Source organism: Armigeres subalbatus, chromosome 1 (genome assembly GCF_024139115.2).
Source record: "Armigeres subalbatus isolate Guangzhou_Male chromosome 1, GZ_Asu_2, whole genome shotgun sequence".
NCBI classification, from domain to species: Eukaryota; Metazoa; Arthropoda; class Insecta; order Diptera; family Culicidae; genus Armigeres; species Armigeres subalbatus.
In genome coordinates this window covers 190,123,740-190,151,374 of record NC_085139.1, presented here as the reverse complement: position 1 = coordinate 190,151,374, position 27,635 = coordinate 190,123,740, and positions in this window count along the sequence as shown.

The following is a 27,635-nucleotide window of genomic DNA, read 5'->3' as shown; positions in this document are numbered from 1 at the left end:
ACATGAGCATGGTAAGCCCCTATTCAAACCAACCGAAACCAGCGAACGACACCCAAAATATGAAACATAATCGACTGAGCGCGGCGGAGCAAAATCAGTTTTGAGCCACCCTGTTTATTAGTTTGCTGCTATCGGTACCGGTGTTTACATTCGATCCGCGATCAGTTTTTAGTCGTTTTTTTCGAACAAAAATAGCAGTTTTTATTAAGTTTTCGCGTCAAATATGTGATTGATTTCATAAAGTGATGGAGAAGTGTGTAAAAATATGATTTTTTCAATGCCCTTTGAGAAGAAGTGGAGTGCAGTGATAAACCAAAAAACCGCGGACGGCAGTTATATTGGCACGAAACTGCTGGTTTAGGCTATATTTCGAGCCGAAATGCATAGGACTTTTTGAAGAAACATGTTAATTATTACGGGAAGTACATAAATATACTGTGAACAGGTTAGTAATCTGAATATTAAACTTTTGTTCGATGCTGTTCGATGCATTCGAATGTTGGTGGGAGAGGAGTGCGGGAGGTGTGGGGTTGACCCGTGGAAGGTCCGGTGCCATATTGACTGCCATCGTGGTACTCTTCCAACTATGTCCTTAATAACAAATGAAAATAATGGAACTTGGAATGGAGTCTGTTTTGGGCCCTGATCAAGGCTAAAGTAAGCAGCCTCCCAGGATGGGGAATATTTTGCGTTGACCTTATAAGGCCTTTATGCCTCCAATGAGTGAAAGAGAGACCGTGTGTACTGATTTCCTTATAACATCCTAGTAACTCAGAATTAACACAAAGGGGGAAGGTTATACTTCATGTTTAAATGCTAATGCATATTTGATGTTCAAAATTGAAATCCGGAGCGGCGGTAATCGCTTAAACGTCTAGCACGCGCTGCTTAGATACATTTGCCACGGCGCGTTGTTTGACGACAGATTATCGTGGCAAATGCAGTCCACCACACCAGGCCAATTTCTCACGGCTCAGTTTAGTTCCATCCCAGAGCAATCCGTTTTCCTCTCCATTGCTGATGCTGTTCGGCGGGTTTGGTTTATGTTTGCATCAGATGTTATTTTCCCTAGCCGAGGAAGGAACAAGTGCACATCATCGCATAACAAGTGCTGCTTCCCTATAGACTGGAATCGTCATTAACCAGGTGGTTTAGCAGTACCAAATGTGCAGAACTAATCGAACCTGACGAATGTTATCAAATTCACAGCACCAGACAATAGGCATTCTGTGCTTTGAATATAATTAAATTATTTTCAATTTTTTACATATTACGAGAAGCAATACCTGCCAGGAGTAGGGAGAAAGAAAATGAAATTAAATTTTCAACACATGTTTTAACCCCTTGCATTGCCATCGTTTTGCTGTGCGCAATGCGCATAGAGGGGGTGTGAGCGATACACAGTTGTGCTTAGCATTACGTTACCGATTGAACATGATTATGAAAAACTTTTCACGGCTCATTTTATTTTGGATAAGGGTGAAGCAAATTATATTTTGATAAATTACTTGATTCTAATTGCCAGTTTAATATTCTTGAAGTGGAGGATAAGACGAAATCATCCGTTTATATGGGGCTCCATACAAGTTGAGTGGCTTTTTTTTAAACTAAAATATGCCTTTTCAGTTAACATGTATACAAATAACAATCATTAATTGAAAACTCAAGTCATTTTAGGCTGATATTGCAATTACATGTCTGGGCTCTCCAGTATCCTTTCGAAATTGCCAATCCGGAGATGGCGAGTTCGATTCTCGGACCGGTCTGGGATGTTTTCGGGTTGGAGACATTCCCGACTCCCTGGGAATAGTGTATCCATTATACTTGTCACACAAGGTGCATAATCATTAGGGTGTCCCAAAATTGGACAAAGTCTGGGATGATGGGGGGTCAACCTTCAAATGAAAGCTTAGGGTATAACAAAAGAAAAATGTTTTCTACGACAACTTTGGGAAATGACGTTTAGGGCTAGCCCCATCGCATTTTATGGAAAAAGTGCATTTTTTATAGGGAACATCGCAAAAAATGGTATATCGGAAAAAAAATCGATGGAACCCATTCATTTCATATTTTTTTCCATTCAACTTGGTAGTATAACTTTATGGTAAAACATAGATACGGCATGTTTTAGGTCTATATATATTTTTACTGATGCTTTAAATGCTCTGAAATGAAGATTTTCTCTATATATTTTTCTATTAATGCATCTAAAATGGGTATCCATAACAATGCCTTTGAAACTAAATACACAAAGATGGGGAATTTGATAACGAACATTTTGCTCAAAATAGCAATCTTCTATCTCTATCCATTTTAAAGTTATTCACGATTTACTGCAGATTGGAAAAATACGTTTTGCAATTCCGAATCTTAATACCTGGTTGTACATGTCATGTTTAAGTGAAAAACCGCTCACTTTTCCATACTAACAAAATGAGTGTTTTAATAACCATTATAGCATTTGAATGAGTTGCATAAAATTGATTTTAACACTCATTTGCGTGCTATACTGCCTATGATCGCATATCACTCCCCTTTTTGCTGGGTTTTCTATTCATATGGGACAAATATGCGACATATGGGACAATGGAACAGCAGTAACATGACTGACTACAATTTGCTCAGTTAGTCTATAGGTGAGTGTTCAAATAGGAGTTTGATATGACTTCAAAACTATCCATAGGTATGTTCAGCTATCGTATCATGGTTTGTCAAGCTGTGCAATGTTTCTCGATAACATGGAATTTTTTTTTTTCTGTATCAACTTCATATTTTGGCAAGAACGATGTGAAGTAAATATCAGATCATTTTGATGTCAATTTATCGACTAAGGGCCAATTTCTTCACCTCCGCTTAACTCTTAAGTGGTGCTTACCCATACGCTTAAACCTGGTTTAAGCACTAAGCGGAGGTGAAGAAATCGGCCTTAAGTCGAGTCAAGTACGAGACACTGAAGACAATAAAGGAGTGGAATTAAACGACTTGTCTATTGTGTGTGTATCTTCAATCTAACTCCCACTGTCCGACGGTGGTATTATGAAAGAAAGCTGTCTTTAATAAAGTCAGCTTTAGCCCGGGAGTTAGAAGGTGTTAGCTCTATTGTAGCTCCAGTGACCCATTTCAGACTGCCTGGTAACTCGCGTCCAGTCCGAGGCCACTTTCACTTGCAATAAGCCCCGCCTGTTTATGCTACCATTATCAATTGGATAATGGATCTAGACCTGTGCGCCGCCGCCGCCGACACTTATTGACATACGTCTACGCCGGTCAAGGTGTCGCACAGAGGGACAAATCCTTAGAAAGAGGGTCAAAAGGTCATTTTCCAAAATGATGTATTCTATTTTTTGAATAGTTTTCTCGCATTATACAGGTTATAAAACATTGTAGAAAACTTTGGTTGAGTCAATTTGACGATATTGTGCCCATTGGGGTACCTTTGAAGTTGGCATGAAAACTGTTTTTACACTATTGATAATATATAAATATGAAGTATGATATCTTTGCAATATTTTTCAAATTTGTTATTCAATCATTTCAAACTCAATACATCTTCAAAGATATTCAAACATAATCAACTATCAATTGCATACATTGTTTCACAAATTCATGAAATATTAACCCTTGGCTTATGGAGTTGAATTTGGGCTTATTTCGAAATTTACTCATTTCGTGGTGTTTTCATGTGGTCAGAAAACAATTTACCCATCATTACCCAGCGCTGAAAATCGCATGGCTACTACTTTACATTATATATTTTCAAATAAAACGAAATTAAGGGCCCGCAGGTTTTTTCCGAGGCATTTGAAAATGACGTAAAATACATGAAAATGTATGTATATGTACTGAATGCTACAATCACAACACTCGTTATGAATGTAGTTGAAAATTATAAAATTTCATCACAGTAAGTATAATAAACCCATTTGTTCTCATTTTAAGCCATATTTGTACTTTTGACCGTCTTTTTTTCAATCCGTCCCACTGTGTGTCGGCGGCGCGCCATACGCCGGTTGGCTCCACACCGCCGAATTTCGTATTTCACGCCGATGATTGCTTCAACACAAAAATCACAGTATGCAGTCCGTTCGCATCTGCCGATTCAAGGCCACTTATCAGGCATTAATAAAATAGCTATTATATTTTTAGCAGATTTGTTTGTATTTATCTCTGTCACTTTTACCCGCATTGGCGTGTTAAATATTAGGTCATCCAAGAGCTTCTTGGCTCCAGACCTACTAATTAACGAGCGTAGCGATGAACTTCATATCTCAATTCTTGTGGAATAACCTCATTTTGGTCGCATTGGGTGGTTCATCATCTGTTTAAAGATTTGAATGTTACTTATCTTAATTGGTCTACTAGTGCTTATATACGCGGCTACAAGTCAACATTTCCAATCTGGTAAGAATTTTTTTAACTTCCCCCCTGGAAATAGAGTATCATTGTGCTAGCCTCGTGATACGCAAATGAAAAAATGGTAACATGGCTTCTGGATCTGGAGCACAATAAGGCACATGACCCACAAAATTGGACATTTGCCTCACTCCTCCTTGTATTTAAATTCTAGAATTTTTCTGAAAAAGAGATTTTTTGGTTTTTTCGAAATAATTTCCAAAGGAAGTCCTGGAGGAAGTTCTGAAAGAATACCTGAAGAAAATTCTTAGAATCTTAAGGAATTTCAGGATTTATCTCCGTAGTTATTTCTAGAGGATTTTCTGATGGAATTAGGAGTTCCTTTGGAAATTGCTCTAGTAATTCGTATGTCAGAAATAATCTTAGTAGAATTTTTCTGGAAGAATTCCTTAAGAAATTTCCTAAAATCCGAAGCAATTCCTGAGGGATATTTCAAAGAAAAACCTGGTTTCATTTGTGGAGGTTTTTTGAAGGAATTCCTGGAGAAATTCTCGATCGAATTCCTGACGGAATTTTTGAAGGTATACTAGAATGAGTTTCTTGATGACTTACCGAATTAATTCCTGGATGTATTTCCTATGAAATTATTTAAAGTGTTTACGAAAAAATCTGTAGAAATTTTTAAAGGAACTCCTGCAGTAAATTCCCAAGGAATTCTTGAGAATATCCGAATATCCGCAATCACGACATTTTGGCAGCTTTTTTCTTAACATGTAGTCTTGATTCTGATTGAGTCAGTCGATTCTTGATTCTGATTGAGAGTCGATTCTTGATTGAGTCAAAACTGAATTTGTTTTACTACTGTCCGTACTTTCGAAAAAAATCCTAGGGAAATATAGGAATTTATATGTAAATTCGAATAGCTATTTGTTTGTAAAATCCATCAAAAATTATTTCGTAAATTCCTTCGCATATTCCTTCCGAAATCCATTTAAAAATTCTGTCAGAAGATTATTTCAGATTCTCTTTCGATTATTCCTTCAAGAATTGAAGCAATAATTCCGGAAAGAATTCTAATTTGAAGGAATTTCTAAAGAAATTTCCAAAGGTATTTTAGTGTTAAAATTATTTTCAATTAAAAAAAGCTTAAAAAAGTTTAAAAAAATGAAGGAATTCACAACCGAAATTATCAAAGATTTCCCAAAAGAATTTCTGAAGAGATTCCCAAAAGAATTTTTGAAGGAATTTTATGAAAAAAATGTTGCTAACGGAATGTGCGAAGGCATTCCTATAGGAAATTCTGAAAAAATTCCTGGATAAAGTTCTAAAAATATCCAAGGAAATACCAAGAGAATAAAAAATATCTTCCTGGAATTTCCGAAGAAATTCTTTAAGCAATTATTGGAAAAAATTCTATTACAAAATCCCTACGAACAATTACGTACATTGCTTACGGCGTGACGACGCCGACGCCGCACAGTGCTGTGTCCCTTGGACAAAAATGGAAAAATCGACTCTCGTATTTAGTCGAATCAAGTAGACCATGATATTAACATATGTTTCAGTTATGCTGTATGCGCATTAGTATCTTTGTGAGGTCACTGGGACGATCAAACCAACTCGTGTTTGTAAACATTTCTATCGCTGAAAGTGGATGATTTATCACCTGTTAGTGAAAAGCATCTTTTTCATTGCCTAAGTTTTCGAACGGTACCTTTCACTGTGAAAATCGATATGGAAAGCGTAAAATCAAGTAAGTAAGATCCAATTAAATGTGTTTCAGTGGGACATATTTCGATTATTGTGATAAGTGAAGCTTCCAAGTCTTGGGCATGACATTATATAGGAAGAAATCATCTACAACTTTAAACAGCTTTTAAAAAAAGTACATCAAAACACATCTCTGAAAATCGCACCTGATCTCACTTATAGTATTCTTAAGAGAATGGAAGTGATTCCAGCTGCTCTTATTTGCTCTATTAATAGCTGTTCACGATTTTCTAGATGATACTCTTGCGCTCAATAACATGGATATAGACAAACAATAGCTTTCCGTTGATCCGTCCTAACGAAAAGCTCGTGTGTTGAAGTTTCTGTCTGATTTATATAATCCAGAAGTTTTCTCCGAGGAACTTGATAAAGAACTAAAGCAGTTTTGCAAAATCTTTTGTTTGAGAATTGATCAAAAATGGTTAAAGAACTTTCGATCATCCGAGAAATTCGAGAAGCAAAACTCTCTGATTGTCTTCATTGGTAAATCTTCCTCGCAATCCGAAAATAAATATTGAAGGAATTGCCGAGTCTTCATTCAACATCGCGAAGGGTAGACCTCAAAAACCGTTTCAGGAATGTTCGAATAAAACCAAGAAACTACGTGTTGAAGAGCTTATCAATAAAAATGAACCTGAGGAGCTAGCATTTGCGGCCAATATATCAAGTAGCTCAAGCGCAAATCATGAAAAGGTAATGACAGCGACACAAGTACTGGCGTTGGACATTGACTTGAGTTTATCCGACAGAAAGTACAATCTGCTGCAAAGTACTTTAAACGAGTTGCATGCAAATCTGCTTCCTAGCCTTTACGCGTTGAAAAAGTGAAAGGAAAAAAACATTCCTAAACAAGTTTCCGCGTCTGAAACGTCCGCTATGGTTAATTTGCAAGACCTGATGAATTGTATCTCGCTAAGCATTATGCAGAAATTTTCGGTAGAGAGCTCAGGACTAAGGACATAGCACCTACAAACGATTTTTCGAAAATTTTCGGAGGATGAGAGCTCAGATGAGAGTCTGATTGTTGCTCTCAGTGGTGCGAATTCTCAATCTCAGTGACTGAAATTTGTTGGATATTGATATCATTCCCTCTTCACACTCACTTCCTAGCAGTGAAAACTGAAAATGGTTAGCAGCAACAATCAGAGATAAAGTAAACAAAAGACTTCTCTTCTCATTGCACACGCAGCCCGCACTGACAGTCTATTCAGTTCACTCGCTGCTGTGTGAATGCGACGGCCCTATATAAATGCATGGGTGAATACTATCACTTGAAAGACAATGACAGGAAATTTGTGCCGAATAATCATCAGCTTCAGCCCGCTGTTGGCAAACCGAGTTTGCTAAACTACTCCTGCTTTGTCTTTCTGACTGAAAGGCACCGTCATAGGCAAAGAGGAACAGAGAAAAATACAAAACAAAAGAATCACACTCAGCAGGCATTGTTGATAAATTGCACCACTGGTTGTTCTACTGCCCTTGATTTCATAGTTAACGTATCAACCATTCGAAATATCAGCAAATTTCAAGTAGGCTGGCTTCTATCCCTTTGTTACTAACTTCATAATAAGAGATGATATGATTGTACATATCACAAAGAGCCATGGCTTCGTTAAGTGTTATACACACCTGAGCCTACCAAATAAGCAAACTTGGAAAACAATATAACAAGTTCCAATGATTTCTGATACCGTCGTTAAAAAACAAATCATTACTAAGGATATTCTGATTCTATAGTATAAACATGAGAGCTGGCCTTTACGTCACTTATGAGATGATCAATTGGAAATTGGTCAATTGTTGTAATAAAAACTGTTATCATACCACATTATCTTATCACATATTTTTCGTAAAAAGATCCTGGTTCTTTGAGGCATATCGTAAAATCTGGCGTTTACGGCATTTATGCAATTATCTGTTCTACATAGATCAATCACGCAAATAGTAGTTTTTATCATAAGTGACGATTTTCCCAAAATGATCTCGATTATACGAAGCGTATTATATGTTATGAAATTTGACGTTTACGCCACTAATGCAATTATCAATTTAACATAGGTCGATAATGCAAATAGTAGAAAAACAAGTTTACAATCATTTTCTCAAAGACACCATTGAGTTAAAACGTGTAGAATGTAAGTTATGATTTTTGTCCCGTAGTTCCATACGTTCGAAGCACTGTGCGCCGCGGCGCCGGTGTAAAAATGGCCTTACGCAGCCACCGTTCACAAATACTTCGGCGTACTTACAGATCTAAATGGATCCATAAACAAACTTCCGGATTTTCAAATCCAGCGCATAAGGTACCCCGGGGCAAGTGAAAATACGGGGTAAGTGGGTACTATGGCTGCAGATGAATCGATGAACGTTTTCAATGGTAACAATGATCTATGAAGAGGCATAAGCAGAACTCTAAACGAATTCACCCTACACAAAAATATTTGGAATCAAAACCATTTGAGGCACCTTTCTAATGCTATTGCTTGATCATGACTTTAAACTATCGGGAAAATCTATTTTTTTTTTCAATTCATTTGATTTCCGAGTAAATAGTCGTTTCTAAATTAATCATTCATGTTGAAAGTGAATATTTTGAGCAATTCAATAATTGTGTGACATCGGAAACGATTTAAAAAATTTTAATTAAAGCCAAAATCTGCCATTTTCATTTGCCCTTGGCTTTTAACATACATGGGGCAAGTGGGACATATTTGAACAACATTTTCGATAAAGCTATTTTAATTGTTTTTAGACGGTTGTCTAATAAAAAATAACTTCGTCTTCCATGAGTTATATGGAACTTAATGAGACGCAGTTTGATTTCGTTGTTAAAAAGTATTGTACAGTTACCAAATGTGTATTTTACATTCTGAAAATTATCTCCCGCATGAAGAAGAGCAATTGCTTTAACTATGCGATATTCTTCTGTTTACAGTGCAAATAATCTATTTATTGTACAATAGGTCAACAGGATTTGTCTTGCGTTTTGTTATTTTCAAACTTCGTATCAGATTTTCAGGTAAATAAAGTGCTTAACACATAAATTGGCTATTTTGTTCTGTTACAAATTAAAAACACTGCGCATCGCCTGAATAAAAACATTTCTTCTAAAGTATTGATTTATGTAATAATTTGTGTTCTGAAAAGAGAAATATTTATTCATACGAAAAGTGAATAAAGATTTGCTTATCCTTGCCACTTAAAGCACTTGGTAGAAAAGTAAGCTAATGGAGAACAAGACAACAGCCAAATAAACAGTAAATCGGCTGTTGCCTTGTTTTCATATCAGATAACATTATAATCCTTTTCTTGTTGCAAAAATAAATGGCCTGAAAATACCAATACTCAGAAATAATATGAACAGTATATCTACATTCCTCAAATTAGTTTCGTTCGACCGTAGAAAACAGAATAGGTCCCACTTGTCCCGTTTGAAGGGGTAAGTGGGTCCTGAAGGTAAATTTATTGCTTGTACCTACTACCAATATTTTTGTAATTGAACAAATGCCCTCCAACACCTCTTCACTTCAACAATGAAAACATATCATGGTGTATCAGTAGTTAATGTTCTGAAATAACCAGTTTTCAAAGTATGCGTTAACAATTTTGCTGAACTATCGTTTTTTTAGGTCTCACTTGCCCCGGGGTACCTGAATTAGTTTTAGAATCGTATAAAATATATATTGAAACAATCTCACCAAATTGATCTAATTCCGGTTAAATGAACTGAGGAAACGATGATGACTTCTAGTGTCCACAAACAATTCACTTCACTCTTCCAGATCTATTCTGAGCAATTCATTATTGGTCCATGTATTTCTGATATTATCACACAGCCACACATATTTCACCAAGGACATTCCCGTATACAAACTCCTCAAACGATTTCGCGCACTCAATTAAGAAATACACTTCATTAAAGGTCACCAAACGCGTAAATTTTAAACTTCAGATCACATAAACTTTTTTCTTCTAGTACATATGCAAAATATAGACATCAGCCAAATCTATTTGTTGCGGGAACAAAAACGTGATAGCAAATTCAAAAGCAACCATCCGCGCGCATGGCTTGCTGCGATCCATCCCTCATCTTGCTGCAACAGAATATCTATGTATAAAATTGAGTTTGCATTTCTATTGAGGGAATATAACTCACGAACGGGGCCCTCCTTATCCTAGCGGTAAGATGCGCGGCTGGGCTGCAAAATGGTGGGTTGACATCAAGGAAGGAGCGCCCAACAGAGCTCTGGTCCCCACAAGTCCCTATCTCACGCTTCCACGGGTCGTCCGATGACAAAAGACCGCCAGCTAAGGGTTGTGTACTTAGCTGGTAGTGCAGCCTGGGCACTGTTGTCCTTCTGACATCAGCTAGATTGAGAAAGTACGCCTCGAGCGTCTGTTCACCAGGAGCCGCACCCAAACAGCGTCTGCCTGGTACCCAGCGGCTGATTAACGAAATGCTGTATCGCGTCAGCTATACCTAAGGTGGCAGCCCCATCATCGCGATGTAGGTAACGCGACCCCGGTAAGGTAGCTTACTGAAGCCTCTCAAATACCACGAAAAATGAAGATAGAAGAAAAAGAGAACGTTATTTTTGGCAACCGACCCGGCAACGAAATAAGGACTATGATTGGAAACTCGGAATGTCAGGCTCGTGAACTGCAGAAGGTTGGAGTGAATGTGCCCGCTATTCAAGAAGTCCGATGGCCTAGATCCGGAGAACGTGAATTCCGAGCCGTGGACCCCACGACGAACACTGCATTCATATACATCATCTATCACAGCGGCGGCGGAAAAGCAGAGCATGGAGTTGGTTTCGTAGTGATGAGCAAGAAGATGAAGCGAGTGATGCGGTGGAAACCCATTAGCGAACGAATCTGTGTGTTGAGGATACGGGGCAAATTCTTCAATTACAGCCTAATCAACGTTTACGCACCGACGACGTGAAGGACACGTTTTATGAATGTCTTGATAAAGCCTATGGAGAGTGCCCAAAGCATGACGTGAAAATTGTTATCGGAGACGCTAACGCTCAGGTCGGTAGAGAGGACTTTTTCCGTCCCATAATCGATAGGGAGAGCCTTCACTCCGCTACCAATGACAACGGCCTACGGCTAGTAAATTTTGCTGCTGCCAGAGGCCATCAGTAGAACATACTTTGCACGAAAGAACATCCGAAAGCACACATGGAGACACCCAAATGGTGAAATTTGCAACCAGATAGACCATGTTCTGGCGGATGGGCGCCATTTCTCGGATGTTATCGATGTGCGGACATTCAGAGGTCCGAACATTGACTCTGATCACTACCTCGTTGTCAGTAGAATTCGATCACGGTTGTCAACTGTATCGAACGAAAAATCACAGCGAACGATGCGTTGCAGTATCCAGTGATTGTCGGCGGAAGGAGTATCGGCTGATTACCGCCAGAAGCTGGACGAACGGATAAGTGCAATCAACGTTAGCGACAACATCAACGATCTATGGGAGTCGATCCATGGAGCGGTGAGCACAACAGCACGAGAAGTGGTAGGCGCTGCACAGAGGCGACCCACGTTGCCAGAAGCCGGATGGTGGTGTCGGGTACCCGATCGAATAGAGATCGGTACAAGGAAGCAAGAGCAGCCGAAAAACGGACCCACCGCAGGAAGAAAAAAGAGTACGAAGAACAAGTTATTAGTGAGGCGCAGGAAAAAATGGAGCAGAACGATATGCGGAGGTTTTATGAGTCTGTCAATGGCGTGCGGAGAAAGACAGCGCCATCTTCCGTCATGTACAACGACCAACAAGGGAATTTGCTGACAGATAAAACTGAAGTGGCTGCCAGGTGGAAGCAACACTTCGAGACTTTGTTGAATGGAGGAAGTGACGGTGCATCGGTGAACAGAATAAATATTAGCGACGATAGACAAGCTGTGGAGTCACCTACACTAGATGAGGTTAAAAAAGCTGTTAAAGAGCTGAAAAACAATAAGGCTGCAGGGAAGGACCGGCTCCCGGCTGAACTTCTCAAACACGGCAGTGAGCAGCTTTATGAAGTTCTGCACCATATTATGTCAAAAATAAGGGAAGACGAGGAAATGCCTGCTAGCTGGTTGGACGGCCTCATTTGCCCTCTATTTAAGAAAGGGCACAGACTGGAGTGTGCCAATTATAGAGGAATAACCCTCCTTAATTCGGCGTACAAAATTATGTCCCGTATTCTGTTCAACAGATTGAGACCGCTTGAAGAGTCCTTCGTCGGCGAATACCAAGCAGGTTTTCGTGAGGGCCGATCAACGACGGATCAAATGTTTACCCTGAGACAAATCCTTGATACATTCCGGGAGTATACCTTGTTTATTATACCTCTGTTTATTGATTTCACGGCGGCGTACGATTCAGTGAAACGGAATGAATCATGACAAATTATGCTTGAACATGGTTTTCCGGCGAAACTGATACGGCTGATTCGTATAACGTTGGAAGGATCGAAATCAAGTGTAAGGGTTGCGGATGAAATATCGACGTCATATGTTACCTTAGATGGATTAAAGCAGGGTGATGCACTCTCGAATCTAGTGTTCCATATAGCGCTCGAGGGAGCGATGTGCAAAGAGAGGGAGCTGGTGTGCAAAGAAGCGGTACCATTATCACAAAATCGCATATGCCGTGGAAGAGGCTTTTGTGCCTTTTAAGAGGGAGACAGCGAGGATTGGACTCACGATCAATACCAGCAAAACGAAGTACATGGTCGCTGGCAATCAACGTGGGTTCATTAGTGGTGGTGGTAGCGAAATGATGCTGGATGGTGAAAAATTTGAAGTGGTAGAAGAATTTCTGTATCTTGGAACATTAGTGACGTGCGATAATGATGTTACCCGCGAGGTGAAAAGGCGTATTGCGGCTGCAAATAGGGCTTATTACGGACTTCGTAACCAGCTTAAGGTGACACGGGAAGCACTAACAATTATCAAATCGTCATCATTTTCATCATTGAATGCTTAACTTTTTTTCTACAACAAATATGATTTTGAAAAAGTATCACCGGCGTGTGCTTACTCGCAATCTACATGCTGATACATTTACAGTTACATCAAACAACTGAAAACCGAAATACAACGCTTCAAAATTGCGAGGTGATAATGCTAGAAAGAGACGGAAAATAGGAAAAATAACACGGTGTTTAGTGCCTCCCCGAGTCACCTTAAGTCCCGTAGCCTGCAAACGAAAACAAAGCTTGCGCTGTATACTACTCTGATTCTTCCGGTGGCTTTATACGGCCATGAGACATGGACGTTAAAGGAGGCTGATCTCTCAGAGTGTTTGAGTGTTGCGGATAATACTCGGCGGTAAACAGGAGAACGGTATCTGGCGGCGTCGCATGAATCACGAATTGTACCAGGTATATAAAGGGCAATACAGCATACAACACGACAGACTACGGTGGGCTGGTCACGTTGTTTGCATGCCGGAAGAACGTCAAGCGAAGATAATATTTAGTAGAGAACCCGGAAGAGGCCGCAGGCTTCGTGGAAGGCCGCGTACACGATGACTTTTTGCAGTTGAAGAGGGCCTGAGGGCGTTCAATGTTCAGGGCGACTGGAAGCGATTGGCCCATGATCGAGTCCAGTGGAGAAGGATTATAATCCATTCTGCGTAGGTTCATCGAAGAACTGTAGCCCATCAAGTATCAAGTAAGTAAGATGCGCGCCTAAAAGCAAGATCATGCTGAGGGTGGCTGGGTTCGATTCCCGGTGCTGGTCCAGGCGATTTTAGGTTTGGAAATTGTCTCGACTTCGCTGGACATAAAAATATCATCGTGTAAGCCTCTCATGATATACGAATGCAAAAATGGTAACGAGGCAACAATGTCCCAGTGGGGGATATAATGCCAATAAGAAGAAGAAGAAAAACTCACTAACGGATGGATCGATTTGTAAGATATTTTCATGTATCGATTTGTTTTGAGATCAGCTGTGTTCGTTTATATACACAAAGATTTTTTTGAAAAGTTGATAAATCATTAAAATTCAATAAATAGGATGAGCTGTAAAGAAACCTAACGCGATCGCACGAAAATTGATCTACAGTGCGGCATCGCAAAAAACTCATAAATGAATCGCCTACTTTGAGCGTGCTTACAGCGGCACACTAGGAGTTAACTTTCTGAAATCAGTATGGCGAAAGCCATCTAAGGTTCGATTTCTCAAAATTAGGCACCTTCATCAAAAAAATATTTGGTAGGCGTAGTAGCAGACACCTTCCTACTTAACCGGTACCAAGTAGTTTTTCATGAAAAGTTTCTATTTTCGAGAAAACCCGCGTTAGATGCCTTTCACCATACAAATTTCTGGCGGTTAACTCATGCTGGCTATTTTACGCATATACTATAGCGCTTGGATGTGGCAGCGGCGAGTAGAAAATCAGCCACTGCCAATGATTCATTGACATTTAAAATGGTTGTAATCCGAGCGACGCAGGGTACGTTCTGCTAGTACTAAATATGACACTACTAGCTTTATGTACCCGGCCTTGCTCGGAATTGCCAGTTTGATTCGCAGTTTTTTTTTCACAATCGGAAAATGAATAAACCAATTGGTCAACAGGATAATTGCGTTTTCTTATCGATACTTCATCATTTGATCAGAAGAAGGCAGATTTCATTTGAAAACATTGACTGATTTTGAAGAAGGAGCAAACTCATAATCGCCATATTCCGGGCAAACGTTTATTTCTAAAGAAGGAAAAACATCCACCGATGCCTTATTCCGGGCAAACGTCTATTTTTAAAGAAGGGATCACATTCACCATCCAGAAGGAAACACATTAATCATTGCTTGTCACTGGGCAACCATAATTTCGATAAATGGTTAAATTGATCGATAACTAAACAATACAATAATGGGTTCAGAAGTTAGGCTGGAGCATACACACAAACATACAAACATTGAGTTTATATATCTCGGTACTTATTCAAAGGACGTATGTGATTTTGTAAACAAAGATGCATACGTCGATTTGTCAAATATGATGGCACTCCTACGCAAACCAACACAACGAACATGTAGCCGAAACCTCCCCTACCTGTATGTGGCGATGGTTTGCGTGGGAGTGCTATCAGATTGCAGAAATCAACGTTTAAATTTTTGTTTACAAAATCACATACGTCACATACGTTGAATAAGTATCCGAGATATATAGATAGCTAATAGCTATATGTATTCGGCTTTGCTAGGGACTGAAAAGTAAATTATTCAATTAAAATGTCCAATGCTGTAGCACAAAACCCACAGAGGTAGATCTACCGCTCATAGAATTGTTCCTTTGTATCAATCTATTTTTATATATTTGTTTGGCCCTTCTACCTTTTCAATAAATATCTTCCAAAAATAGAGAATAAGTGTACCAAATCTGGTTGTAATTTATCCTGGGAGTTACACTGAATTGCTCATTTTTTTTAAAGACAACCCCTTCCCCCATAACTTCCCTTTTTCCCCAATGACCCTCCCACCTCCTTTGTTATCTTCTCCTTGGGATAGAAAATGTGTACACCAATTTTGGTTGAAATCGGTCCTGGGAGTTAGGTGTTACACTGAATTGCTCTTTTCTAAATACAACCTTCCCCTTACCTCCCTTTTTCCCAATGATCATACCACCCTGTGTTATTTTCTCCTTAGGATAGAGAATGTGTGTATCACATTTGGATGAAATCGGTCCGGGGGTTCCAAAGATACACTGAATTGCTTGTTTTCTGAACAATACCCTCCCCAGCCCCTCCCTCTTTCCCAAATTACACTTCCATATGATCGACTACTCTTAGTGAATATGTGTACAAAATTTGGTTGATATGGGTACTGGGGTTGGGAGTTACACTGAATTGCTCGTTTTATAAAGACAACCCCTCCCCATACCCTCCTTTTTTACAATGACCGCCCACCCGCTTTGTTATCTTTTCTTTAGGGTAGAGAATGTTTGTATCAAATTTGGTTGAAATCGGTTGCAGGGGTTCAGAATTTACTCTGAATTACCCGTTTTCTGAACCATACCCCTCCTCCAGACCCTCCCCCTTTCAAAGATTACACTCTCATATGGTTGTCTCCTTATATTGAATATGTGTACAAAATTTGATTGAAATCGGTCCTAGGAGATGCAAGTTACACATAATTGTTCGTTTTCTAAACAAAACCCCTCCCCCTTTTCTAAATGACCCTCCCACCCCCTTTGTCAACTTCCCCTGAGGATAGAGAACGTGTGTACCAAATTTGGTTGAATTCGGCCAAGTGGTTCAGAAGTAGTTAGCGAACATACATACATAGATTGATTTTTATATATATAGAAGAAGAAGAAGAAGATAGATAGATTTAAAAAATATATGTACATAGAATTGCTTACCTGCTTCATCTCTGATACATTAGTAAACCAAATGTGTTTGCCTAGAACTAGAACTAGAAAGCACGAAGATCTATAGTGTTATATGCCGATCAACTCAGCTCGACGAGTATTTTTCACCTTTCAAATGTGATTTTTTCAATATATTTTATGATGCACGAGAAAGGCATCATCCCCGCTAGGTGGATTATTTTGGGTTTTTATGTATACCTTAGTTATTATGACCATCGAATTAGAGTGCAGTCAATACTATTTTATCTCCTTTCAAATATTTATTTCCAAATTTTACAGCCCCTATTGGAGACCCTGCTAAAAGATACAGCAAGGAAGAAATATATTTTTATTGCGATAGCTCTTCTGTAGCGGCAACAAAGTGTATAATGATTCCTAATCCGACTGTCCTTTTCCCCTTGTGCCCTCGTAAAATTCCTCCATTCCAACCAATTTTATATGCACCGTCCAGATTTCAAAGTTTACACATTCAGTAGGGTTTATTGTTGTTCGACAGCCTTTGTCTGACTCGTTTGAAGGACCCGTCAAATGAAAATAAATCTCATTGTCGGAGAATTTTAATTTACGGAACACTCCACGCTCGTTTTACACTCTCTAATGTGTTTCATGCAGCATACGGTAATAAATCTATACAAGGTAGCAAACTGATCATTGGCACTGCTTGCGAAGAAAAATATGAAAAAGCTAACTGCTAATCTTTCCGGGGTGCCTCTTATAGTGTTCTCTCCAAAGATCAAGATGTTTACTTCGAAATTGAGCAAACAACTGCTATCCGAGAAGCTGCATGTTCAGACTTCTTCTGAGAATAGGGCATCGTCAAATAATGGATATGACACATTGCCACTGCTTTGTACGGCCTTCAAAATGTATACAACCGGGTGGAGAAGCCCAAGGGCAGAGGCAGCATTGTCTGGAATTAGATTAATGGATCAATTTTCGAGAGATCTACTCATAATATTTTCTATTGATGTCTAAAGTCGTGACTACGGGTAGCCTATTTTATTTATTCGTGCATCTGTAGATTTTGAGAAGGTAACAAATTATTAAGACATAACTCATAGGTTCGGACACTGTTGCTTGCCCAATGAAGTACAATCTGTAGCGCTGAGTAGCATAACTTAATTTGGAATTCAAACGCTCCGTGTAAGTAACTGCGTATCTAATCATTGAAATGTTTTATGGACTTGGACAATCATGAGTAGGGTAGTCATAGGATACTGGCATTGGCAGGGTGCGATTATTGTTAGCAACCCTATAACAAAATATGCGTAATGCAGCAAACATGCACCACGTATCAATATAATTTAGATCCAAACACATGATGCAAAGCCTAGTTGTTTGTGTAAAATTAGAAATGTTTTTAGAATTATTAACCGAAACAAATGTGCACCTGCGAAATACTTGCCATTATTGCATTGCCAAAAAACCAGCACAAAATTTTTCCTTACTGTTTTGGATCGTTCTAAGGATCGTTGGAAGATCTAAGAAATTTACCCGCAGTACAAATAAGCACATGCTATTAAAGCATTCACCGCGGCGGTCAAATTTTCAAAATGATAAAATTTTGTTAAAACACAATACCTAGTCTTTATCCAGATTTTCACGCAGACCATAAAATTTATCAAATGTGATAGCCTCACCGTGGTGGCCCTAAACCTATTTTAAATATATTGCAATGTGTTTAAAAATGTTTATGCCTATCTGGTTTCATAACTCAAAGTTTTGTGTTAAGCCAGCTTGAATGAATTATTGGCAGTGGCTGATTTTCTACCCGTCGCTGTCACATCCAGGCGCTATAGTATATGCGCAAAATATCCAATTATCTGGCTACGCCACAGACAGGGTTGGTCTTAAAAATTGTTTGTAGATTAAAAATTGGTTCCTAAGTCAAAGTTTTGATTTTCTATTTATAAGTTGTAGAAGACACTAAACATAGGTATTTGTTACATTTGGTTTGAATGTCTTCAATATGAATTTTTAAGGTTAATTTTTGATCAAGCATATGTATTCAAGCTAATTGGCGCTTTTTTATATTTTGGAAAACAACGGACCCCAACAGTGTTTGAAGACCATACATCGACGGTAGTAATTAGACGGAACGCTGTCAACCGAACACGAAACTATATCCATCAGCATTTGGTTGTTTAACACATGTTAGCTTGTGTAAGGTCCCGCTGAGTTCTTTTGATGTGGCTCCTGATGGTAAAATGCAGTCAGTCAGTTACACGGTGGGAGAGTCGACGACTGAAACCCCGAATCGGACAGACAAAAGAAGCGGAGACCTCCTTGCGGGACCGGAAGCAAACGATTTCGTATTGTATGCCTTTTTACCGCGCTACCATAATTGTGCGTACGAGGGAGGAACCATTTAACACATGTAGTGTGTACCTTGCTATCCTGTCCTATCTGTTCCAGCCCTACCTCTATCGTGAATCAATTACTCGCATGCCTTAGTGGAGAGGATAACGAACATATGAGAATATTGACCGTTCCTTTAATTTTCAATATAAACAAAGCACATCGATAATGATTTCTGTTTCGTCCTGTTCGTTGACTAACATGGATAACCTGCAGAGCGCAGCTGTTGGTTGTTACTGATGAACATAGCTGGTCACGTAGGGGAGAACGGTCCAAAATGCACCCCTGGGGCAAAATGGCTTCACTCATAAAATCACTCATAAAAGCGGTTGTAGTACATTCATGAACGAATATTACTATTACAATTCATGATAAGTTATCCATCATTGAGCTCCATTGGAAAAACTTAGCAAAATCCCTTTATATTCACTCAAATTTAACGATTTGCTATTCTTCCACCACATCTGTAAGATTGTAGCTCAATCCATTAAGAGAAAACAAACAACCATGCGTTCACCATCATTTTACATGCAATTGAGTCATTTTAGACCACCATTCGGGCGTTTTGCCCCAGGCCTATTTTTGAAACATTTTTTAAATGCATTAGAAAGTCATGAAAACCTTATTGTTTTGAATAAGAGTTCATTGTGAAATGTAGCTGGGTTTGTAAATTTTGCGTATAGGTGTTGAAATGGTTGGGAATTTTGGTTTATATGGGCGAAAACATCGAAAAAGCTTAAGGGGTGCATTTTGGACCGTTCTCCCCTATATGAAACATCAAAGTGGTGCAAGCCGACCGTAATCACAATTATAAGCGAGAGTAGTCAGAAACGCATGCGTTAAAAAAATATCCAAAATCACTTGTCTTGTTCTTCCTCAATGGTTCTACATTCCAACTGGAACTTGGCTTGGTTGACAACATAATATTCTATTAGCATTGTCTCAGTTATTAATTGAAAGCTTTTCTATCCCGGGATTTGCATGAGTATGTATCTTGTGTGGCAATTGCAATCGATACACTATGACCAGTGTACACTATAAAAATATTACCATTGCAACTTCGAACAATGATTTTTATGAACATTCCATAATTCACATCTTTTCCATCATTAACAGCATCTATCTGTAATTAAATGGAATTGTACGAACTTGTCTTATGACAAGAAAGAATCTATCTTTTGATGTTCAAATGGCTATTGAACCATGCGTTCGGTCTGAAATCTGTGATTAAACAACCTACTATACAAAAGGGCCATTATGACAAGCGATGTTATGCCAAACGGCATTACGCTAATAGCCTTCATGCCAATCGCGATATAATGCTTGAAATGCAGAAAAAAATCGAATGGGGTGCATTTTTAACCATCCTCCCATATAGATACGAAGCTAATGGTGGAAGGGTAATCTGAAAATTGAATTAAATTGAGGTATCAACACAAAAACCTGACTTCGCTTCGCGTGAGCATGAATCTAAGAATATCTGTTTGAATAGCACACCTTTTCAATCATTAAAAAAAAATGAATTATAGAGCATGATTATTTTCTTGATACCGTAGGGTATGACGTACGATATATGGTTTGACACCTAGAATTACAAACGAATGACCAATTTTTGCGTACACATTTTTATTATTTTTTTTTATTTTGAAAACAAGTCGGTTCTACAGAATGATTTCCCTAGCCAAGGTCACGGGGGTTGACGGCACTGAAAATCATCATTTTTGAACGACCCCATATCACATTTGGAGCACTTTGGTGCGCCTCTAACGATTCACAGTGGATCGGCTGCTTTGCAGACTGATCGTATGTCCCGGCATACTTATCAGATATATCTCTTTAAACATGGATGATCCGCTAGGGCTCATTAGCACTCTCCAGGAGGTCGAGAAATTAACCAATTTCTCGTCAACTGGAAGTTGCGAAGCCAACGCGTGACCACAGATAGGATAGGATAGGTTCTAATATAGATTGAAATTGAGAAGTCATGATTCACAATAGATCATTCTTATATTTTAGAGACATTCAAATTTCAGAATGTTTTCAATTGGAAGTGGAGAACTATTTAGACTTATCAGGATTTGCATCAGGATGAAAAATTCAAAATAGTAATGTCGATACAATAAAATGAATAGAAAATAGTTTAATGATAGGAACCTAAATTTATGTTTCTTTCTTATATACATTTTGCATTGGTTCTGATGATAAGTCTTAACTTCATAGCAAACCAGAAATCTGTCAAAATTGATTGATCATAAAATGAAATAATAATATTGAACATTTTAGATTTAGATATTTAGATAGGATTTATTTTAAATTTGTGTTTGAGAAATTGTTTGGAGTAGCCAAGGAAGAAGTTTACTGTACTATTGTACTATTGGGTAGATAAATATTAAATTGAAATTCTGAGATAGAAGAGAGAAGGAAGAAAAAAGTAAAGATTGAGGAGAAAGCAGATATTGATAGATAGAGAAAGGACATAGGATTTGTAAGGGAATACTTAACATTTTTTTTGTAGTTTTGTACATACTGTATCTAACAATGACTAAAATACTAATAAGACAAAATTATATAAGACCTTTTTGTTGAAGCTTAACAGAGAACCGACAACAACACAGTGACAATAACAGATATAAAATATAGAGAACAAGTAGTGTTTTACATTAAGTATACAACTCACTGCAAAATGGTGGGTTGACATCAAGGAAGGAGCGCCCAACAGAGGTCACTACAAGTTCCTATCTCACGCTTCTACGGGTCGTCCGATGACAAAAGACCGCCAGCTAAGGGTTGTGTACTTAGCTGATAGTGCAGCCTGGGCACTGTTGTCCTTCTGACATCAGCTAGAGTGAGAAGGTACGCCTCGAGCGTCTGTTCACCAGGAGGTGCGGCTCAAACAGCGTCTACCTGGTACCCAGCGGCTGATCAACGAAATTCTGTATCGCGTCAGCTATACCTAAGGTGGCAGTCCCACCAGCGCGATGTAGGTAACGCGACCCCGGTAACCGACCCCGGCAACCGCCCGGCACCGAAATAAGGACTATGACTGGAAACTCGGTACCTGGAATGTCAGGACCCTAAATGAACCTGGTTCGTGAACTGCAGAAGGTTGGAGTGAACGTGGCCGGCGGAAAAGCAGGGCATGGAGTGATGCGAACGAATCTGTGTGTTGAGGATACGGGGCAAATTTTTCAATTACAGCCTAATCAACGTCTACGCACCGACAAACGATAAATCCGACGACGTGAAGGACACGTTTTATTAATGTCTTGATAAAGCCTATGGAGAGTGCCCAAAGCATGACGTGAAAATTGTTATCGGAAACGCTAACGCTCAGGTCACAAGAGAGAGAGAACTATTTCCGTCCCATAATCTGTAAGGAGAGCCTTCACTCCGCTACCAATGACAACGGCCTACGGCTAGTAAATTTCGCTGCTGCAAGAGAGATGGCCATCAACTATTTCCAGCAAACATCCTTCGGCTTAAGTTGCTTCACATATCAGGTACCTAGTTCCATACCTCAAAATACCTTTTGAGACATCCATGAGTTCGTGACGTTAGATGGATTGAAGCAAGGCACTCTCAAATCTGCTTTTCACCATAGCTCTGGTCTGGCAGGTGCAATTCGTAGATCTGATGTACAAAGAAGCGGAACAATCATCAACAAGTTTTACATGGCCCTTGGTATTACGGATGACATCGACATCATTGATGTAGATCACAGAGCAGCGAAAGAGGCTTTCGTGCCCTAACTCATATTATCCCAGCGCAAGTCCCTTTAAGAATATACCATATGATCTGATCTTGTCTTGTCTTAGCACATGCACAGCCAGTATTGAAAAGCATCCTGAAAAGGTCTGTTGTATTACCGAACATTTTCTTGTCTGCATTAATATTTGCAGCATATCATAAATATGACACAAGTATTAAAACGGCCAGGCCCACCGTGCAGGCTAGGATTTGGGAGAAAATCCATAACTCCCCGGCAATCAGATTATTTAGTAATAAATAACATGATCAACATGACATGAGGCCCCCTTAGCCGTGCGGTAAGACGCGCGGCTACAAAGCAAGACCATGCTGAGGGTGGCTGGGTTCGTTTCCCGGTGCCGGTCTAGGCAATTTTCGAATTGGAAATTGTCTCGACTTCCCTGGGCATAAAAGTATCATCGTGCTAGCCTCATAATATACGAATGCAAAAATGGTTACCTGGCTTAGAAACCTCGCAGTTAATGACTGTGGAAGTGCTTAATGAACTCTAAGCTGCGAGGCGGCACTGTCCCAGTGTGGGGATGTAATGCCAATAAGAAGAAGAAGAAGAAGAAATCCAGAAGGAACTCTTGAAGTAAGTTCTGAAGTAAAGGCTGCTTTACACCTCGGCAAAAATTTTCTACTGGATTTTGGTCCCTGGCCGGGATTTTGATTTTCCGTGCTCAAATCCCGAAAACATAAAACATAAAAAATACATGGGGAAAAATTCTGCGGACCAAATTCCCGAATTATCAAAGAAATGTCGGAAAAGTTACTGAAAAAGGAGGGATATCCTAAGTAATTCCTTAAGGAAGGAAAATTTGCTGTTTTTTTTCAGGAATTCCTGAAATAATTTCCAAAAAAATATCCTTAGGGTACTTTTGAGGAAGTTTCCATAGGAATTCCTGGTGGAATTTTCTAAGAAACTGAAATAGAATATAGAAACTGAAATAAATGAATTCCAAAAAAAAAGTCCTAATAAATTCCTAAGCTAATTTCTGAAGAAGTTCCTACGCGAATTTTACAAACCTAAAGAAATTTCCGAACGAATTCCCAAAGCAATTTTCTATGAAATTTCCAAAGGAATTTTCCGTACGTATTTCTGAAGATGGTTGTAAAGAAGTTTCTAGAAGATTTTGTAAATGGGCTTTTTTTTAAATGAATGATTCATAGAGTTTCCGAAGGAATTCCAAGAAGAAGTTCTAAATCCAGAAGGAATGGTTGAGGTAATTTCTGGAGAAAAAAGAAATTCAAAAAGCAATTTTTATATTAATTTGGGGAGTGTCTGGAAGGGTTTCCGAAGGAACTACTGGATTCGTTTCATGAAGATGTTTTGAAGGAAACCCTCCAAGAATTACCGAAAGAATCGCTGGATTGTTCTTCACCGGAATGTTCGAAAGAGTTTTAGAATAAATTACTGGCAAAATTAAAGACGCCCGGATTCAGGAGAAGATCGATGCGACTCTCCGGCGGCAGCAAGCCGGATTCCGTGCCGGAAGATCCTGTGTGGACCATATTGTCACGCTCCGCATCATTTTGGAGCAGGTCAACGAATTCCAAGAGTCCCTTTACTTGGTATTCATTGACTATGAAAAAGCTTTCGACCGTCTCAATCACGAGAATATGTGGGGCGCCCTGAGACGCAAGGGGGTTCCTGAGAAAATCATCGGCCTCATCGAAGCACAGTACTAGGCCTTTTCGTGTAGAGTGCTGCACAATGGGGTCCTGTCCGACCCTATCCGGGTTGTAGCTGGTGTGAGGCAAGGATGTATTCTATCACCGTTACTGTTCCTCATCGTAATCGATGAGATTCTGGTAGATGCGATTGACCGTGAACCAAACCGCGGGCTGTTATGGCAGCCTATAACCATGGAGCACCTAAACGACTTCGAATTGGCGGATGACGTTGCACTACTCGCGCAACGGCGCTCTGATATGCAGAGTAAGCTCAACGACCTTGCCGATCGCTCCTCCTCGGCAGGTTTAGTCATCAACGTCAACAAAACCAAATCGTTGGATGTAAACACGGTGACTCCTTCCAGTTTCACAGTAGCCGGGCAACCAGTGGAGAATGTTGAAAGCTTCCAATATCTTGGTAGCCAAATGGCGTCAGACGGCGGTACCAAGATCGACATAGGCGCACGGATCAAGAAAGCAAGGGCTGCCTTTGCGAGTTTAAGAAATATCTGGAAAAACAGGCAGATAAGTGAACGCACCAAAATACGAATTTTCAACTCTAACGTGAAATCTGTGCTGTTATACGCTAGCGAAACATGGTGTGTATCAGTGGAGAACACTCAACGGCTGCAGGTGTTCATTAACAGATGCCTGCGGTATATAATTCGGGCCTGGTGGCCTCACAACTGGATCTCAAACAACGAGCTCCATCGTCGTTGTCACCAGAGGCCGATAACAACAGAAATTCGGGATCGGAAGTGGGGCTGGGTCGGCCACACTCTACGTAGGGGCGGAAACGAAATCTGTAAGCAAGCATTAGACTGGAACCCAGCGGGACATCGCAGCAGAGGCAGACCCAGGGGCTCATGGCGGAGAAGCCTCAATAAAGAAATAAAAGAAGTCGACCGAAATCTAACCTGGCAACAGGTTAAAGCGATAGCCGGGCATCGCTCAGGATGGAGATCTTTCAAGTCGGCCCTTTGCACCACCGGAGGTGTACAGGATCCATAAGTAAGTAAAGTAAAAATTAAAGACGGAATTCCTGGAGCATTCCAAAAAGAGATTTCGAAAAGAGCTCCTGAGGGAGTTTGCGAAGGAAATCCTGAACAAATCTAGGAATTTCGAAAGAGACTCTAATAAGTAATTCCTTCTGAAATTCTTATAAAAATTCCGTTGGAAATACTTTAAAGAATTCCTTCGGAAATTTATTCAAAAATGTATTCTGTAATTCCTCCTTAATTTAATTTAAAGATTCCTGCAGGAATTTGTTCACAAAATCCTCCGTAAATTATTTTAAAAACTAAAACACGATACACATATCAAGCTTAGAACTACGATACCAATACCTTACATAACATTGGCTGACTTAGATCCAAAAGCTACCTGACATCAGTTCTGACTTTGACAGAACTTTTGCCCAATATCGACTAGACATTTGTCCGACATAGAACATGCTTGAAACCTCGTTAACTCAATATTTTCCAATTTCTCGTGAGAATTCTGAGGATTGTGTGGTTTGAAGAAAAATGAATGCTTATGATGACCATTTACCATTTTTTAAACAATTGACTCGACTACTGTTGAGGTCGAAATACGTATCTGTCAAAGGTACAATCAAGTTGTGGAATTGCATGAAATTATACAAACTCATCTTATAACAAGTAAAGACATCAATAATATTTTTTTTAAGAAAAAGGAACGCTACATCGAATATACGTTATATCGGGGAAACGTTATATCAAAAATTACCTGCATTATACTTCAATTGCCTATGGCAACTGAGGTCTTCCAGTGGATGAATTGAACCTTATTTATAAATACCAAGGGTACAAGAAGCTTATCGAATAGCAATAAAAGATTACAATGAATTATTGGGAGCATTTTACTTACAGCGTCTGACGACTCCTTAAAGTGTACTTGAATCGATAATACTATAAGAAAGGATTTCTTTCATGATGTAAACGACACTATATTTAGGCATATTTTTTTAAATATATTTTTGAGTGGATTTTAGTGTGCACGGTAGCAAATGTTTTTATTTTTCACAAAACCCATAAAGCATGAGAAACTTTGTTTTTTGTTTCTCTATTTTTCTATGATTTTAAACTGACTATTATCATATGCTTCCGCCGATTCCTTAGTAACGTGAAAATAAGTCTAAAATTCACAAATAAAAATCTTCCCATTTCCTTATCCCAATTTCCTGTCTTTATTACTCACATGTTTTCGATACAAATGACTCGATGTTTTGCACATCACTAGGCACCTACAGATAGCAATGGTCGAAAAATAGTCAAATGATACGGGAATAAGGAAGGGATGCTGCTTAAAGCAGTGGTGACATATTCATTTTGATCCAAATAAAATCTTTTATTTATGAATCAGTTCAAAGATTGAATGATGAATCTTGGGCGTGGAAACAAATATTCACTAAAAATGTCAATTGATATTCCATAATGAATATCAATTTACATTTTAAGTCCAACGCCTAAAATATTAAACTTGGAGTAACGCCATGCAAAGTTGTTAAGTTTACTTAAGGACAATCACGACAGAGTCCAAAAATGGCTGCCACAAATGACAATTTATAGGCATGTGAATACCATTTTTTCGTATGTGCTGCAAGTGAGCATAGGTAAAAACTACTTTCCGTTGATGCCTGTCGTTTGCTTTTGGAGTTATGTTCTCCTAAAAGCGCTATGTAGCTTTGAAATTGGATTCCAACGCGATTCACCTTAAGAGCTACTACAAGTCCATCATTGAAAAAGATATTTTAGTTACTAGATAAAGATTGTCGCTGTCGTCGCTGTCCGGAACATCTTTTGCTGGCGAGGATAGGGGAACTAAATGTCAAAGAAGGAAAATCCATACGATTTGACAGGTATGTACCACACATGTTTCGGACAGCAGAACAAAGGGAACAGAAGCGACAATCTTTATCTAGTAACTAAAATATCTTTTATCATTGATCCTGTTTGAATTTAGCATCTGAAACTGAGCCATGAGCAAATGATTTTATTTGAATTAAAATAAATAGATCTTCTCCCTATCATTCTCTCGCTGTATTCATGCGGATCTCACTATAATTGCTCTTGTCTTTCATTTGCTGTTGTTGCATTTTTTGTCTCTCTCTCTGGTAATAGCATGTTTTGTGAAAGGCACTTAATTGTTTTGTGTTTAGAATTATGTATACGTTTTTAATTTCATTATTATCATTATTATTTTATTTAATGAGATGGGTGTATTACTTCTTCGCTAAGTTAACGCATCTAAATAATATGGAGATGATAAAGTTATTTATCAAACTTTGACATCAGGGGTTGGACTAACAGGATGTGATAGAAAA